This window comes from Pelecanus crispus, chromosome 1, assembly GCF_030463565.1.
Source record: "Pelecanus crispus isolate bPelCri1 chromosome 1, bPelCri1.pri, whole genome shotgun sequence".
Classification (NCBI taxonomy): domain Eukaryota; kingdom Metazoa; phylum Chordata; class Aves; order Pelecaniformes; family Pelecanidae; genus Pelecanus; species Pelecanus crispus.
Window position 1 is genome coordinate 123,042,721 of NC_134643.1, and position 16,375 is coordinate 123,059,095.

Consider the following 16,375-nt stretch of genomic DNA (forward strand, 5'->3'; position numbering starts at 1 on the left):
CTGGGAGAGTTACTCCCATACAAGCTGCTCTCCTCCATACACTGCAGTGTTCCCAGCAAGCTTGTACAGCTGCAGCTGCCCTTCCAGGGGAACTTCTTCAGCCCATTGGACTCTCCTAGGTTAAGGTCCCATCTTCACTAGATAACGCATACATAGATAATACATACATCACACCTGGAGTTCGACAACTGATTCCTTGTTCCCTATGGTTTATCATCTAGCTGGAGGGATGCTCATGTGTTACTGTGTCAGCAAATAATTATTCATTAACTCAGCTGGGCCAAGGCCAGATGTGTGCTCATCTGCTGCAGGCGCTGCTACCCTGATTTCTGAATTAGAGCAAGCCCTGACGAGGGACATAGTTTTGATGTCCATGGGCTAACTCTGGATTAGTCTATCTCTGAACTTTTTCATATGCGCACCCAGGAGCTCCTGTCAAACCTGTCACAGCAGCCAGCGGTAGGGGCAGAGGGAGAGTGCCGCGCTGGAGCATGCAGTGCTCTCCAGAATACAACAGCCATATTTTGTTAGCACCCTCTCTGTGGACTGAATCCATCACCATGACAGCTGGCTGAAGAAACAGCAACAACACAAGGAATTCACCGGCTTGTGAAAAGTTTTAGGTTTGGATGAGGTTTTGACAGACCCATCTCAGAACTCCTCGGTAGCCCAGGCACCGTGCAGACTGCCCCTGGGCTAGCTCCTCCCCCTCCCCACCCACCTGCCTGAGAATTCATTCCCTTTCCAAAAGGAAGATGAGATGTTTGCATTTTCATCTGGGGTGGAAGGCAACTAGATTTCATAAGGGGATTACTGTTTTCTGCCTAGTTCTCATTGTGATGCTGTGCAGGCTGTGAATCTTGATCCCGGTCCTGCACATGCATTTCATGTGTTTCCCTGATTAGAGTTGAAGATGCCATAAAATTTACCAGGAACATTGTTCTGGGGTTCTGGTTAACCTAGGAAGAGCTCAGATACACAGTGATATGAATCAGGATCAGGTTCTATTGCAAAGATGGCTCTGAGCTCCTGAATTCCTCCTGTTAAATGGGATAGTCGGTTTCAATCCATTATTAATGATTCCTGACACAGCATTTGATCTCCAATTACGCAAAGTCCAGGACTGTTCAGATGAGCCTTTGGTCCTTAGTCATCTCATTATGTGAGCTTCAGCCACCTATGAAGTGATATTAATGACCAATTAAAAATACTGCTCATCTATGAATTAATAATAGGGTTCCTTGTTTAAAAGAGCCAGTGCAGTTCTAGGACACCGTCAGATTTGTGGGAACTCTCAAGCAGACTTTCATCATGCAGGTAGCATGGATGTTAGGTGTAAGGTAGGGCTTTGTATAAGAATGAGAATTTTGATGCACGTTCTGTGGAGGATGGAGTTGATAAATCAGTCTCTACATCAAAGGTGTCAGGACTCAGTGGGTCAGCAGAGACAGCCATAGGTGAGAATACCTAGTTTCAGCCTCTCATCCCATCACAGAGTCATTCAGTGACTGGACAAACCACTTAGCTTCTCAAAGCTATTTTGGTTCCTAGCTCCCACTGATTTTAATAGGCATCACACACCTCAGTATTCTTGAAGGTGTATGCTTTCAGTTGGTTTCCTGAAAGAGAGCCAGCAAATCAATGTTTTCATTTGAATTGCTCAAGTCCGTGGTGGTCCTGTTACCAGCAAAAGGCCCACAGGTATTAGGACAGAGCACTGCATGCAGTGCTGCAAACGCAGACCTCCTGGGATGGCATACCTAGAGGTGGCTCTGTGCCAGCAGCCAGGCTCTATCTCTGGGCGGTATGCGTCTGTGTCCTTCAGAAACAACGTTCTTACCCTTCCTTAGACTCTTATCAGCTGCGGGATGCTGCAGGGTACGGCTCATGCTGTTCCTGCCTGGTGAGATAAGGCTCCCTTCAAAGTTCCAACTTGTTAAAGAAAATCTCACACCACACGCAGCGTGCCTGGAAGCTTCCAGATTGTTTAGAGTTACATAAGCAAAACTACTTGTATTTTCAGCAAATATCTTCTAAAAACATGTGAGCTTTAAAATAGATTGAGGTTGTCAAAAGATGCCAGCAAAAAAAGCGGTCACTGTAAGACCAAGCTGGTGGTGTTGTGGTTAAAGCACCTTCGAGAGTTCCAGGCAGAAGTGTACCTATCAGTACAAGACAAATAAGCAAAATGCCTGCAACTCATCAGGTTAGAGCATTGCTTCTTCCTATTTGGCCATTTCTTCATGGCCAGGCAGGTTTGTTTCATAGTTTTCAGCTGCACACATAAAAAAACGAGGAGGAACCCATTTTGCCTCACCATAGGATGCTGACCCGGACTTTTGTTACTGGACTGATATCTGAAGGGAAAGATAAACATTTTGCTTCTTTAATAAGATCTCAGTTGGCACTTCAGGTAGGAAATGGTATTTAGAGCAATGATGCCAGTTGGAGTTGGTGGGACCTGCATCCTCTGTGGTGTCCCATGTGCTCCAAGAGAAAAAGCAAGGGATGTCCCATTGTCCTGATTTAGGGAAAAATATGTCTCTGGAAGAGATTAAATCCACTTCTGCTTCACTGGCAAAAGTGACCCAGATATTTCTATATCTAATCGGGTTCCCTTTCATTTATCATGACGTTTAGCCAGAGCTGTAGGTCAAACAAACAGCTTTGTGCTGTGTGCCAAATGCAGACTGATATGGAGCCTTTTAAGTAAGAAATGTGAGCAATCTTCTCCCCACAGATTTGGTCTTCTTGAGAAGTGGCTACACAACTGACACATCACTCTTCAACCCATTCTTGAGCACTTCACTGGTGTATTAGCTTTAGGGTACTTCTCAGCAATGAGGGGAATACTTACCAAAGTAAAATCTGAATAGAGAAGGCAGAAAAAAAAAGGTAAGTTTTACAGATCAGTTTTAAGAGAAAGTCTGTCTTTGATGAGAGGTTTGAGACTTCTCTCCTGAGAAGATGAAATTACTCTAGGTGAGCCCTGAGCTATGGAAAATGTGTTTTTATTTTAATTATGCAGAATATGATAAATCTGAGTGTGGGCTGGCAAAATCAAACCCCAGAGATGGGGACCCCTCCAATTCAAGCCTCTTTTTCTTCAGCCAGCCCATCCACTCTACTACACTTGTATTTTGAATGTTTGGGGCCCTTCTGGAGGAGGATCAGTTTGCTATAATGAACCTCTCCATTTTTCACTGCAGGCTGGGGTCAGAGGTGAGCTCATGCTGCAGCACTGAGATCTCGGGTCAAACATGAATGTGTTAACATGGAGGAATATGCACAGTTGAAGTTCAGCTTCTTATACGGATATACAGATGCATGAATGGTCTGCAGCATTTCAATCCAGGTCTGGATTCATATTTTGAACCCTGCCTGAGTTGAGGGAATTGAGGTCAGAAAGGTCAGCTCTGTATCCTTGTCAAGCAAGGCTCCTGCATTATGTCACTGAAGTAAATTTTTAATAGGAAACTTACTCAACATAGTGTCTTTGTATGCTCATTAACTAGTTCCTAGATAACATATAGCACATTATTTTTCACCTTCCCTTCAGATTGAAACACAAGGAAATTTTTAATCATTCAGTATATCCACTGGGTGAAATGTAGTCACCCTTTCGGTCCTGTATCTTAACCTTTTCTTGAAAGCTTGCAGGATACATTGCCCTTAATCCATGTTTCTGGGCAGAGAGAAATCTCCATTTGCTGAAAACCAAGACCTCCACAGACAAAGGGGAGACACATGGCCTTTGTAGCCCAACGCTAAGAAGCATCTCCTGCTGTCAATGCAGAAACACTTGTGGTACTCGGGAGGCAGTGAAAGTTCTCATATTGACTTTAGTGAGAGGAGGCTGAAAGCCTGATCCTTTTCTAAATGTAAGAAACTTTTTGCTTCTGTCAAAGCAAGTATCTGCTTGTGAATCTTCTTAGCTAGGGGCTGGAGTAACACAGTGCCATGAGGGATTTGGTGTGAAAAATGGGTAAATATTACATTTAGGATTTGGATTAAGGTCTCAAAGATGCCTCTTAAGCACCTGTAACAGTCTCTGAGGTGGTTGCTTAAGCTAGTTTCACTGTAGACTAAGTGAAGTAACAGAATTGGTGTCCACCAGCAGATGGTGCTTCTGCCTGAGAATTGTTTTCTTTCGTGACCATTGAAAGATACAGCTTCTCACTTCATTACTGTAAAAGATACTTTTACAAGGCAAACCATTGTCCATTACATTGTATAGATTCCATATGTTAGATAGGTCCTATATATGCCTTTCTGTCTGCTCTTACCTTACCTCCAAATGCTGCTTTTCTTTCAAGGGCCTTTGATTAAATGGTCAATTTCCCTCTTTAAAAATATCCCATAGAAGGTCCTTGTTTAGCAGATGTAATACCAGGCTGAAGAACTTCAGTGACAGGAAAAAGAGAGATGAGTGATGTTTTTGTACTTGGGATATGTCTCAGGCTAACTCCAGTGGAGACACATACGTGCAAAACCAGGCAAGCAGTCTATCCCTTGTAGTCTACTGATTCCCAGCTCCCCAAGGATAACAAGCTGAAGTTTGTCAGTTCTGAAAGCATCTGGAGCAGATGAGGAAGAGACAAAAGGACAAATAAACACCCACTCGACTCCAGACTATTCTCTTTAATGTTTGTGGGGCCAAACTGCTAACTTTTAGCTGAAATCTGGTTGTGTCTATTATAACTGATTTGTATTAGGAACATTGCACTGTTTTTTCTGCCATTACAATAGCAGTAAGTACTTTAAAATGAAGATCCAGGATCACTCCCACTGAGTTAGATAATGCATAGTCACACTACACCCAAGTGTCTTAAGACTCCTGTCCTCTATCACATAGATACCTTGATGGTTGATACATTTAGTCCCTTAGTTCACACACCACTGTGTGGGCCGGGCACATTGTTGAAAGTACCAGGGTTCAAGCTCAGGTACAGTGCTGCTTTTGGGCTGGAGGGTTGCACTTAATGCTGGGCTTGTAGCTCTGGTGATGGAGAAGAATTGATGGTAACTGTAAATCTCTGCATTGCAAGTGCATGAGGTATGGCAATCCCTGTGGAAGAGCACAAAACAGGAGTTTGATTCCATATGTTAGACTGGAATATGAAGCTACCTCTTGTCCTAGAGAGCTCATGGTATTGAGCCCAGGCCTGCTTTTGGCAGCCTGCACACCGACTGCTGTACTCTGGTGCTTTCCATGCTGCTCTGGGCAGCTTCACCCCCATCCAGGAGATACCAGCACGGGGACCGTGGTTACCCCACTGAGACAATGAGACCTTTGAATGATCTGGGTCAATGCAAAAGCAGGGTAAGGTACCAACATGAAATGGAAATTTTGTGAACGCATTCTTACACAAACCACAACAAGCACATACTTATACACACAAAAAGGTGTGTGTACTTCAATTGTGCCGGTCTGCAGACATTCTTGGGCACTATGAAAAATCTAATTTACTTTAAAAGTGACTAAATTTTTATGAAAATGGTAATTTCTCCTCTTTCTTCCATCTTAGAAACGGCCAGTGAAAGGCAGCAGCAGAGTGCTAAACTCACTCTTCTCAAAGGCAGCGCTTTGAGGAATTGCACATTACATAGTCCTGGAACTAAAAAAACAAAGGACCAAAATGCACTTCCATGACTTTGGTGGGATAAATGTACATGCCATGCCACAATGCTTGCAGCATATGTTCCTGGCCACCACATTCACAGTATTTTCAAAATGGCTCTTTACTGTAGCTTTTACTGGAGCCTTCAATGGAGATGCCAGAATACGGTTTCTAGAGCACTGGACATTAGCAGATCCAGGAGGGCAATTAATCGGATAGAATCCAATTAAAAGATTACTCTCCTGTTCTCCAGATAGGGTGCTATATAGATGCACAAAATTATCTGTTGAAATCCCTCAGGCAGCTTACCCAGAATAACCTTCTTCTGGATCCACTCTAGCTCCCAGCGGAGAATCTAGTTCAGGAAATCATCTTTATTCAGAACAGCACTTAAGCATTTGCTTGAAGTTAGGCATGTACGTAAGAGCCACTTCCAACAAGGCTGTACTTAACTGCACCCTAGCTGCCTTCCTAAATTGAGATTAATATCAACGGGAAGGTTCCAGCTGATTTTGGAAAGCTGGGAGGAGGCCGCTGCCGTCTCCACAGAGTCACTGCACTTCTTGACCACAGGAATACTCACAGAGTTATGTAGTGCACGGTATATCTAAAATCACACATTCTTTCGGGCCCGGGATCCATCCCGGGGTGGGGGGGTGAAGATGTGTGGCCCAGCAGATCAGCACGAGGAGCTCGCCTCGGCTCCCAGTGCCTCCCCGGAGGAGCTGGTGCCCGATGGGGGATGGCAGGGAGCCAGCCCCGCTTGGAGTGGGGTCAGCACCGGATCCAGAGCAGGCTGGTGCCAGGGGTGCCAGGGGTCCCTGCATGCCACCAGCCCCGCACCCCGAGCCAGTGGCTGCGGCGTGGTGCCGAGGCCATGTATCACGGAAGGCGCAGGAACGACGCCGGCACGGGGAAGGTGTGCACGCGTGGGTGGCCTCTGTCTGCCGCTCCGGAGGCAAGGGTTTTCTGCTTGAAGCGGGAGCTGAACGCAGGCAGATTGCAAGGCCAGTTTGTGCAACCGGATTGCGGACATATAAGCAAATGGACCCAAGGTCAAGGAAGGCTGAGGAAACAAGAAAAGTGCCCGGGCTCACGCAACATATACCAGGTTAAACGAGCAATTATTTCTTAACTCATGTGCTGACACACTTGTTTTCCTTCCTTGTCAGTGGGCTTGAAATGATTGTTTGTCTTTACTTTTTAGAGCTCTCGGGGTGATGTGGGGCCTCAGGATATGTTTTGGCCTCAATGACCTCTATGGATTGTTGTGTGTAAAACATAGATTTTTTCTGCCAAAATAAATATCAGCTTAATGTAACTTTCTGTGACAGTGGAGTTGGGCTCAGAAGATGCCATTGCACGATGTTGTGCAGCGTGTTTGCTCTGCTTTTCTATTTCAATAAAATGTCCTGACCTGGCCTTTACTTCCCCTTTCACTATCACTTGTGTGAGCAGTATCAACTGATTCTGTGATCACAGGACTCCATTAAAGTCCCAAGTATGAGCAATGAGCATCTCTATTAGGCTGTATCCAGGTCTACAGGTTGGGAAAAATAAACAGCACTTTTTTTAATATGCAACAACGGAGTGCATTAAACCCTTTGGGGTTTATATATATATATATATATATTTATATTATATATAGCAGCTCTAGACCTAGCTTGAGATTCCTGCAAAATGCTGAGCTCATCAGCAGGTTGCACCCAGCCACAGTGGCTATGTGCTCCCACCACCTAATACTGGCACGACCTGCGCTGGGTGCCCTCCTCCTCTTCCAGCCTGCACAGCGTAACGTGGCACAGGCGCCCCGCATGGGTTGCCGGTGCCTGGACCCCACCAGTCACAAAGCTGCTCAAATGCCACAAGACAAGAAAAGCAGCTCTCAGATCTCTTCTTTCCCAACATGGGGGGCAGGGCCACACAGGCTTGTGTGGCTGAGGGGTAGCTGCTATGCTCAAGCAATGTGCTTGCTCACTAGCACCAAGTTTTTGAACATGGGCCCCTATCAGGTAGCACACCGCTGGCTAGCAGCCTTCCTCCGGTGTGAGATCCAGGGCCAGCAGCAGCTCCAGCAGACCAGCAGCATTTGCCCACCACGCACCTTGGTGGGAAGAGGCCTCGGTGCACTCTTGGAAGAAGTGCGGTGAAAGCTGAGGGGTGCATCTGCACAGGTGTGGATGAAGCAGTAAGTTGAGCTCTCTTCTGCTCCTGCATTAAATATCACAGATTTGCACCCTGACTTGCTCTCTTATCAGACTTTCCAGCTTAAGCTCAGCCTCTGCACGCTTCAGGCTGTATCTTGGGGTCTCCAGTCCATTTCTCCTCCCTGACTCCTTAGTAAAGCACTTGTATAGGCTTTACAAACAGAAGAAATTAAAATATATAAACATGTATGTTTGTATGTAGGCATGTATTTGCATATAGGTATACGGACATACATTTGAGTTTTAAACACAAAGTTGTTTAATGTGAGACTCTGCTCGTTGCAGGCACTTTTCATTCGGCGCCTGTGCAAAACAGACTGGTTTGCACTAGGCTCTGGATGGGGGGAGACAGGCATGCTATTTGGCAACTACTTTAATTCCCAGCTTCTGCCAGCCACCAACTCCTGAGGGTACCCGCTGGGAAGGCATGCTGCTCTGACAGTGCTTCTGCTCATGGCCTCTGAGAAATGGGGCAGTGGTAGCTAGCTCCCTGCTGAACTTTCAAAGGGGGCCTGTCCTGAGCAGAAGCATCTCATGGCCATGCAGAAGGCAGGTCTTGATCACTGGCTAAATGCATCTGGTAGGGGAGAGATCAAGTGTGAAGTAACGCAGAGTCTTTTCCACGTGGCTGCAAGCTGGTTTAAAGCATGGCTTGTTGTTGTGGAGCAGGTGAAGTTGTCTGTGTAGATATACCCACTGGACGAGTAACAGGTCTGCTCTCAGGATCTGCAGTGCAGAGGAAATGCTTCCAACAGAATTTGAAAGGCCCAGAAGTGTCTTCTAGTTTTTTTCAGAGACAAGAGGGGCTAGAATTTAATCCCTGACTTCAGTCCTCTGTCTTCCAAACAGCATTGCTTTAAAATGTGTCTTGAAATGCATCCTTGCAAAGGAGTCGCAGCAGCCCTCCTGGAGAAATGGTTGGACTCTGCTGCCCATGTGAATGAGACCACTTGTTTGCTGAGGAGTTATGAAAGCAGATGATTAACTCATATGTGCCACTCGTCAGCAACAAGTCCGTAAGTCTGCAGACATGTGAGTTAACAACATCAAGTCCTGCGAAAGTGGGGATTGGCAGTAACTCCAGCTCCAGTTCAGGCTCTCCTTGCTCCGTTCCATCCAAATTCCCCACTGGCTTCTGTGGACTTCACTTGAGTCAGGAGTGCAGACCTAGCTCGCATACAATGTGGGCTGTGCTGGAGGGGCAGCCCATGGGAGGGCTGGTACCAAAGCTGGCCAAAGTACCCCTGCACCTCTGTCTGTCCTTATCCACCTCTCAGCTGTGACTCTACATTGCTGCCATCAAACTTGGGGCTGAAGCCCACTCTGGAGCATCAGAGAGCTACAACAATGTAAGAATGTCTATCCTGGGTCAGCCATGAGTCCATCTAGCCTTCTGTGGCAAGAGGGACACCCTGGCACAAAAGCACCCTGAGGGTGGCAGGTTGTGATCTCTCTTCTGACCCCCGCAGAGCCTTTTAGCAAGGCTCTGGCTGCTCCCCTGCCCTCCAGTTTTTATTTACCTCATCCCATCTGAAGCTCCATCAAGTCATGGCACCTTTGTCCCCAGAGGGAGAGGTTTGGTGGGAGCATCCTGGTAATCTTTATATCCTTCCCTTTGTTTTCTCTGTTGTCCACTGGACAGGTTGATTCCTACATGCTTTTTTTCTTTTCCCACCATCCTCTTTCCTGTCTCTCTCTCTCCCCTTTACCAGACAGGTTGGGGATGTTTTGTTAAGTGAAGAAATCAGTGAAGGGAATGGACAAACCTGGAAGCCTAAGAAAGAACATAAAAGTGGGGCAAGCATGTAGTCACGCTTCCCCAGAATAATCCTCAGCAGTCTGCTGTGACAGGGTGTGATGTCTTTTTACTCAAACACTCTTGCTACATTTTTCTTCTCTGAATCAATCTAATTGCTTTTGAATACTTGCCAGCTACTAGCATCTACAGTGTCCTGTGACAAGAAGGTCCACAGCTTAGCAGTGTACTGTGTGAAGAAAGAAGGGGGCAAGTTCCTTTTGTAAAGACTCAGAGACTCAGTCAGGATTTGGATCCAGCTTCCAGGCCACCCTCTGCGGTTGGGATAGGAAAAGAGAAGGAACAAGACTTGAAGCCAGGCAGTGTCACTGTGGGCATTCAGCCCCATCAGAAGCTGTGAGCTGCCCCTGCCCAGAGGAGCTGTTGCAATCAGTGACCTCTGTCAGTGCGACGATCTCCTGCCAAACCCATGGCCTGTTGCTGTAACTACTGTTCTCCCTTCCCTCTGCTTTATGAGGACAGGACTTTCCAATAAAATGTGGTTTCAGCAAGGGTGCCTCTCCCACTTTCCATTCCCCAGAAACTCCTCAATACTAGCAGCTCACTCTTAAGGAGACCCCAGCATCCAGAGAGTTTGGTTGTGAGAAATGTTTTTTTGCTAGAGAGCAGGTCTGGCATGATGCCTGCTACCATTGTACATCTGTGCTGCAATTTCTGTAAACTGCTATGCAGTGTAATCCCAAACAAAAACCTCAGGTCAGCCTGGGACCAAAGCACACACCTTTGGCCCTCTCGCACCAGCTAGGGTCTGCCTTGCCCCTCTCTGGATGCCTGGCGGGGAAGTGGAGAGAACATGTAAAGAGCTGCTTCATTTCCCCAGCCCAGGCACCAAAAGTGGCAATGCATGCAGAAGGAAGATACGTTCATCTGTCATCGTGTTCAGCTGTGGACATCACTGGAAGTCAAATTGAGGTGCAGGTGCAGATGATATCTAAGTCTTTGGCTGGGCTGGCTCTCTGCACAGGGCAAACATTTCTATGTGAGAACAGCAGTCACTACCCTTAATGTCTCAGAATATCTTACCCTGTCTGTTGTTAATTGAAGTGCACAGCACACACTTCTTTAGTCAGTCTTTAGCTACACAGGTAGTGTTTATAAGAGCAAATGCCAGGCTAAAAAATAAAAAGAAAAAATTGAGCTTGATGGATCATGATGCAGTTTTATTTCCAGGACCAGGAGTGTAGCTGTCATGTGTATAAGCATCAGAGCTGTATAGGGGCTCCCAGGGCAGAGGGCCCAGACCCCAGGCTAGGTGGGGGGTATGAGGGACAGTGGTACCTCCACACTACCATTGGTGCTCCTTCAAACCACTGATGGCAAATGAACTGTGGTTTTCAGAGATACTCTATGGAAGCAGAGGGCAGGTGGGCACAGCCAGTACCTCGCTGTGTGCGCTGCCCTGGGTGACGTTTATACTCCCCATCCAACTCTTTACTACCATCTCTCCAACTCTTTAACTGCGCTGGCTGAGCTACTGATTGTATTTCTCCATAAGGGCCTGGAGAGTGTGGATGAGGAGCAGAGGGCAGCTATGTTTTGTGGTACCGAGTGTGCCTGTGCATGCGGGAGGTGTGTGTGTGTCTGCAGAGCTTTGCGGTTCCTACCTACAACCCAGCAAGCACCTGACCTGCAGCTTCCCATCCAAAGGACAGCTTCAGCTTACTCTGTCAGGAGCAAAATTGCTGCTGTCAGTTATTACCATTAACCTGCCTTTCATGACACTGGCCTTGAACACAGGTTGGTGCACTGCAGTTTAGCTGCAGGCAACAATATTTTAATTACAGCTGACAGTATGGAGCAAATCCACTCGATATTTAGGAGGGAACCTGTGTGGGCGCTTCAGGTGTCTTTTCTTCTCTGAGGGACACACACACACGCATTCGAGTTGCCCCATCTTCTCTTCCCAGCCAGAAGGATGCTGTCCTCAGGTTGTGGCAGCATGAAGAGGTCAGGCTGGGAGCTGACAGCCCGATCTGCCTTTCAGGAGCCCTTTGGCTGCCTGGGCTGCAGTGAGGATGGGGTTTCCACGTGAGAGCTGGTCAGCCTGTGCGCAGGCACACAGACTGAGGTGGTAATGGGTGTGTGGCCATAACAGGTAGCCCTTGTTAGTCCTACCCTGGTGTTAGCAGACAGGAGTGGCTCAGTGCCGCCAGCTGCTGAGCAGTTTATCAGCGGTGCGTGCAGGTACCATCCCCATTGCCCGTGCCGGGAGTGGAGGTCACTCAGCAGCTCACGTTCTCCAGGGCTGACGTGGGGATGTCCTTTACCTGCAGCGCAGCGTGTTGGACAGCGCTTGCCTCAGAGCTATCTGTCCCCCCCCCAGCAAAAGCCATCCCTGTGGTTGTTGTTTGGAAAGGTTCCATCTTGCTTTCAGAAGGGTGATCTCAAAGAGGTTGAGGAGTGAATTTCCTTAAGTTGCTAGAAGCTAAGCATTGGACATGGTGAAATAGTAGTGTTTGCTTTTTCATTTAAATGCTATGTGCAGGCAACACCCTTGTTTATCCTCTAAAGCTTTTGCAACAGCAACACGTAAAACCATAGCAACAAAGCTGAATGATTGCAGTCTCTGCCTGGCCACGATTTCTCCATCCCTGCAGCCTGGGCTGAGGGGAGCAGTGCCTTTCTTGGCAGGGTGGCAGGTGCCGGTATCTCAGTTGCAGTGCAGTCCTGGCACCAGACACGGTCAGAGTTCAGGACCTGACCTGTTCTGCCCGGTTGGTTTTTTTCAAGCATTCAGTGTTGAGAAACTGCTTAGGCTGGAGTCTCCCACTGTTGAATGCATCCTGATGAGATACACTCTTTTCTCAGAGACACAAAGGGTTTTCCTCACAACCTTGCTTATGCTTGTACTGCTTAACAAAATATGGTTAAAATTCACCTTCCTTCTGAATGCTTTTCCTCTCATTTCTGTGATGACTGGAAAATGTTGCTTTGTCAAACATATTTTTATTTACTCACAAAAGACCATTCTAGGTGTCCCTCTCCACTGTCTGGACTCCCCACTGTCTGCACTCTTTTCATTGTTTCTATACAAGGTATTAAGGACCGTGTATCCTGATGTGGGACTCTGATGTGATGAGGGAGCGATCTTCAGGCATGGAGTTATTTTAATATCTAGAGATAGGTTTCTATCAGCTATGAACGTTTTGGGGACAGCCTGTCAAGATCCCTCTGAAGAGCAGCCAACCTTCCAGCAGATCAGCTGTTCCTCTCGACTGGCACCCATGCCAGATCCTATGTGAATGGGTTAATACTTTGCAGCACAGCTGAAAAACAAAAAATAAAGAGGCAGCATCTTTAATTACCAGCACTGTTAGGAGAAACCAGAAGGACCTGGAAAATGTCCCGAGATGTAGTAAAATTGGATTATAAAGAAAAATCAACATAAAGAAGCAGTTCTAACTTAATTAATAGATGTAATCTTGATTAATCTTAAGAGGAAAGGTTTCAGCAGTCACAGTTAAAGCCAAACTATAAAAACCTAGTGGCCTTAGTAGGTGTCTTTGTTTTACAGGATGATCGACTGACAGACAACAACTTGAAAAGCAGCAGCCAGACCCAGGGACAGAACTGTTGATTTCACTAATGTTCTTTTAAGCAAATGTGTAAATACCAGGAGGAATCTAGGAGGGCTATCAACAAGGTAAAAAGTTTAAAGCAGTGGGGAAACTAATTAAATGCTATCAGCACTCTAAGTATCAGTAATTAGCAGCATAGCATATCAGTAGTTAAAGGCTGAGAAGATTGTGGGTTAAGTCTGTGTGTACAAAGGTTTGAGGTCTGAAAGGCACAGTGAATAGTACAATATTATGATTTAACCAGAACGGAAGAAATACCAAAGGAAAATTACATAGGTACACATAAGAGGATACTCCTACCTCTCCAATAACCACACTTAACAGCTATATTCTTTTGTTTCTAAGAATTAACCCTATAAAATTCATGATCCTAAGTAATGAACCCTATAATTAATGAATTACGTATGGTTAATTTCCTTACTTTAAAGAAAAGGAAGGAAAAAGAAGATGGCAAAAGCTGTGTATAAATATATCAGCTACTGATTTAAAACAAAGAGTAAAGTTTGTTTACTGTAGAGAATATGGGGAAAAAACTGATGGAGGATTGGAAAAAAGTGACAAAGTATACAGGAATCTCCTATGAAGGGAAATGTCTGGGGAACAAAGATCACTAGTAATAACAATCTTCTGTTAATCTTATCTTCTACAGGAAACACAGAAAACTGAGCACCCCCTTCCAGCCCTATAGATACGGATCTGTGTATGTCATGTTTATGTGTGTTTGTGTTTATTTATGAGTATTCCTTTATGTGTTTACAATAGATATTGCAAAATGCTGGAAGAGGTGAATTGCTAATGAACTCACATAAACCCTCCTATGAGATCTGGGTCTCATCACAAGGTCTTCAGTGTGTCTGCTACCTTCCTCACTGTCTCACCAGTAAGACTAACAAGGGATTTTGAAAATAGTCAACAATGAATACATTGATAGACAGTCACAGAAGGGTTATCAATCATGAAGGTTATGAACAATCAAATTTAGAATCATAGAATCGTTTAGGTTGGAAAAGACCTTTAAGATCATCCAGTCCAACCATTAACCATTTCTTTCAGTTCTGAGCCTATTGTACATCTAAAAATGTTTTCCTCGAATGGTGCCTTCAAGACCACAGGGCTGCTACATGTGAAAATACGTCCAATTGTAATGTTGTTTATACTAATTGTTAAATACTGTGCATGTTTACATGTGGTGTACCTCCTGCTGATGACAACACCCTGTCACGGGATGGACCCACCTGCTCCACAACACCTGGTAGGCAAGAGCAGATGTTGCCACAGCACTGCCTCATCAGTGAATGGTCAGTTGCTGTGATGGAGCTTGCAGATGGGTATAAAAGCACTAATCTCCTTGATTCTTACATAAAGCCCAGCATCCAGATCTGCTACGGGTTGCCATTTACTCTATCATGCTCGTGACAGTGGTCCAGCTAGTTCTGGAGTCCACACATCTGGTCCATATCTTTCCAATCTGACCACAAGAATATTATGAGAGACCACACTGAAACGTTGCTAAAGCGAAGGTAAACCACCACTACCACTGCCTTCATCCACTGAAGCAGTGCTCCCATCATTTCACAACAGAAAGCAATCAGCTTGATCAGGCACAACTTGCCCTTGGTAAATCTATGCTGGCTGTTTCCAATCACCTTTTGTTCTTCACATGCCTGATACTGGCTTCCAGAAGGATTTGTCCCTTAATAATCACATGGTTTGAGGTGTGGTTGATCATTCTTCAGCTCCCTGGCTCATCATCGCACTTCTCAAGGATGAGCATGACATTTACCTTTTTCCAGTCACCAGGGACTCTTCATGATTGCCATGACCTAGCCATTCTTGGGGTAGAGACAGGAGGCTCAACCAGCCTTTCGTACCTCTCTCCATTGAGATCAGGAGCATTTAGCTTAATATTAGTCTCCATCTGGAAGACTAATATTAAGGCAGTCACTTTTCCTGCCCAAGACAATTGGCTGCCCCTCCTTCTTTTTAACTAGTTCCATGCTCTGTCCTTGATCACCTCGTTGCTTTAGAGACTAAGCAAACCCTGAGCAAATATGACCTTCAGGGGGACACGCAGCAGAACGGGATTATTCAAGGACTCTTCTGGTGTGGTTGAGAACAGAGTTGGCAGTTACATTTCATGTCTGCTTGACAAAATATGCATCTTTTATATATGTAGGTATGCCTGCATGCATGCATGAGTATACACTCATGCAAGTATTTGGCCTGCAAGTATTGGCCAAACAGGGCTGGCCAGAAACAGATGGTAGAAGAGGTTGCTTGAAGGAGTGATGAGTCCTTTCACCTGGTTATTGGCAATCCAGGGCAGCAGTTTCCAAGCTACTCTGCTTGGGAACCTCCAGGGCTATGGCTCCTCTCTCATCTCCATAGCCAGGCTTACAGCCCTGCGTTTGGGTGCTCCTCTAACAGCACGCTGGTGGCCCCGAGTGACTTTATTCAGCCAGGACCAACCAGGGCGCGTCTCTGGCTGCGCAATGCAGGAGGCTGGGCTTGCAGCGGTCCCTCCGGCTTATGGGCTTCATCAGACAGAAGCAGCTTGCCAGCTACCTCAACTTCGAGGGGCCAAGCTGAGGGCAGATGGGAAACTGCTAGAGAGAAGTGGGGGATCAAAGAGGAAATGCTGCCAGCAGCTCGCCCCCGTGCTGGGAGGTGTTCACGCACAGAAAATCATCCTGAAGAAATGATAGCAGTAACCATGACAATGTCAGCAGCACGGCACTAGCAGGGCTTCCGCAGGGATTAACACTTCTCCGTACCAACAGCGTATCTCCCTTTTTCTGATGTGCGTTGTTGATTCAGTGGTAGTCCACATTCGCTTTATCTTCCTCAAGCAGAGCTACCTGAGAAATTGTTTTCTCTGCAAATTGCTTAGGCGGGACTACCTGTAAAATGAAAATATTTTTTACAGAAAGTCTGTCCCAGCTCATGTGCTTGTGGAGCACTTTGCACCACAATCCCACCCTAATCCCCCTTCCCTGGATGTCCCCATCATGGCCAGGAACCGCTGCTGACTAAAACCGAAGTTGTCTCTTTTCACTGAGCACACTGCTATTTTCTAAGGTGTGACTCAGAGCCTTTCAGTTAGGTGTCAGCATATTTGCTAGAAATAGAGTCAACATTAATTAATTCTGCTTT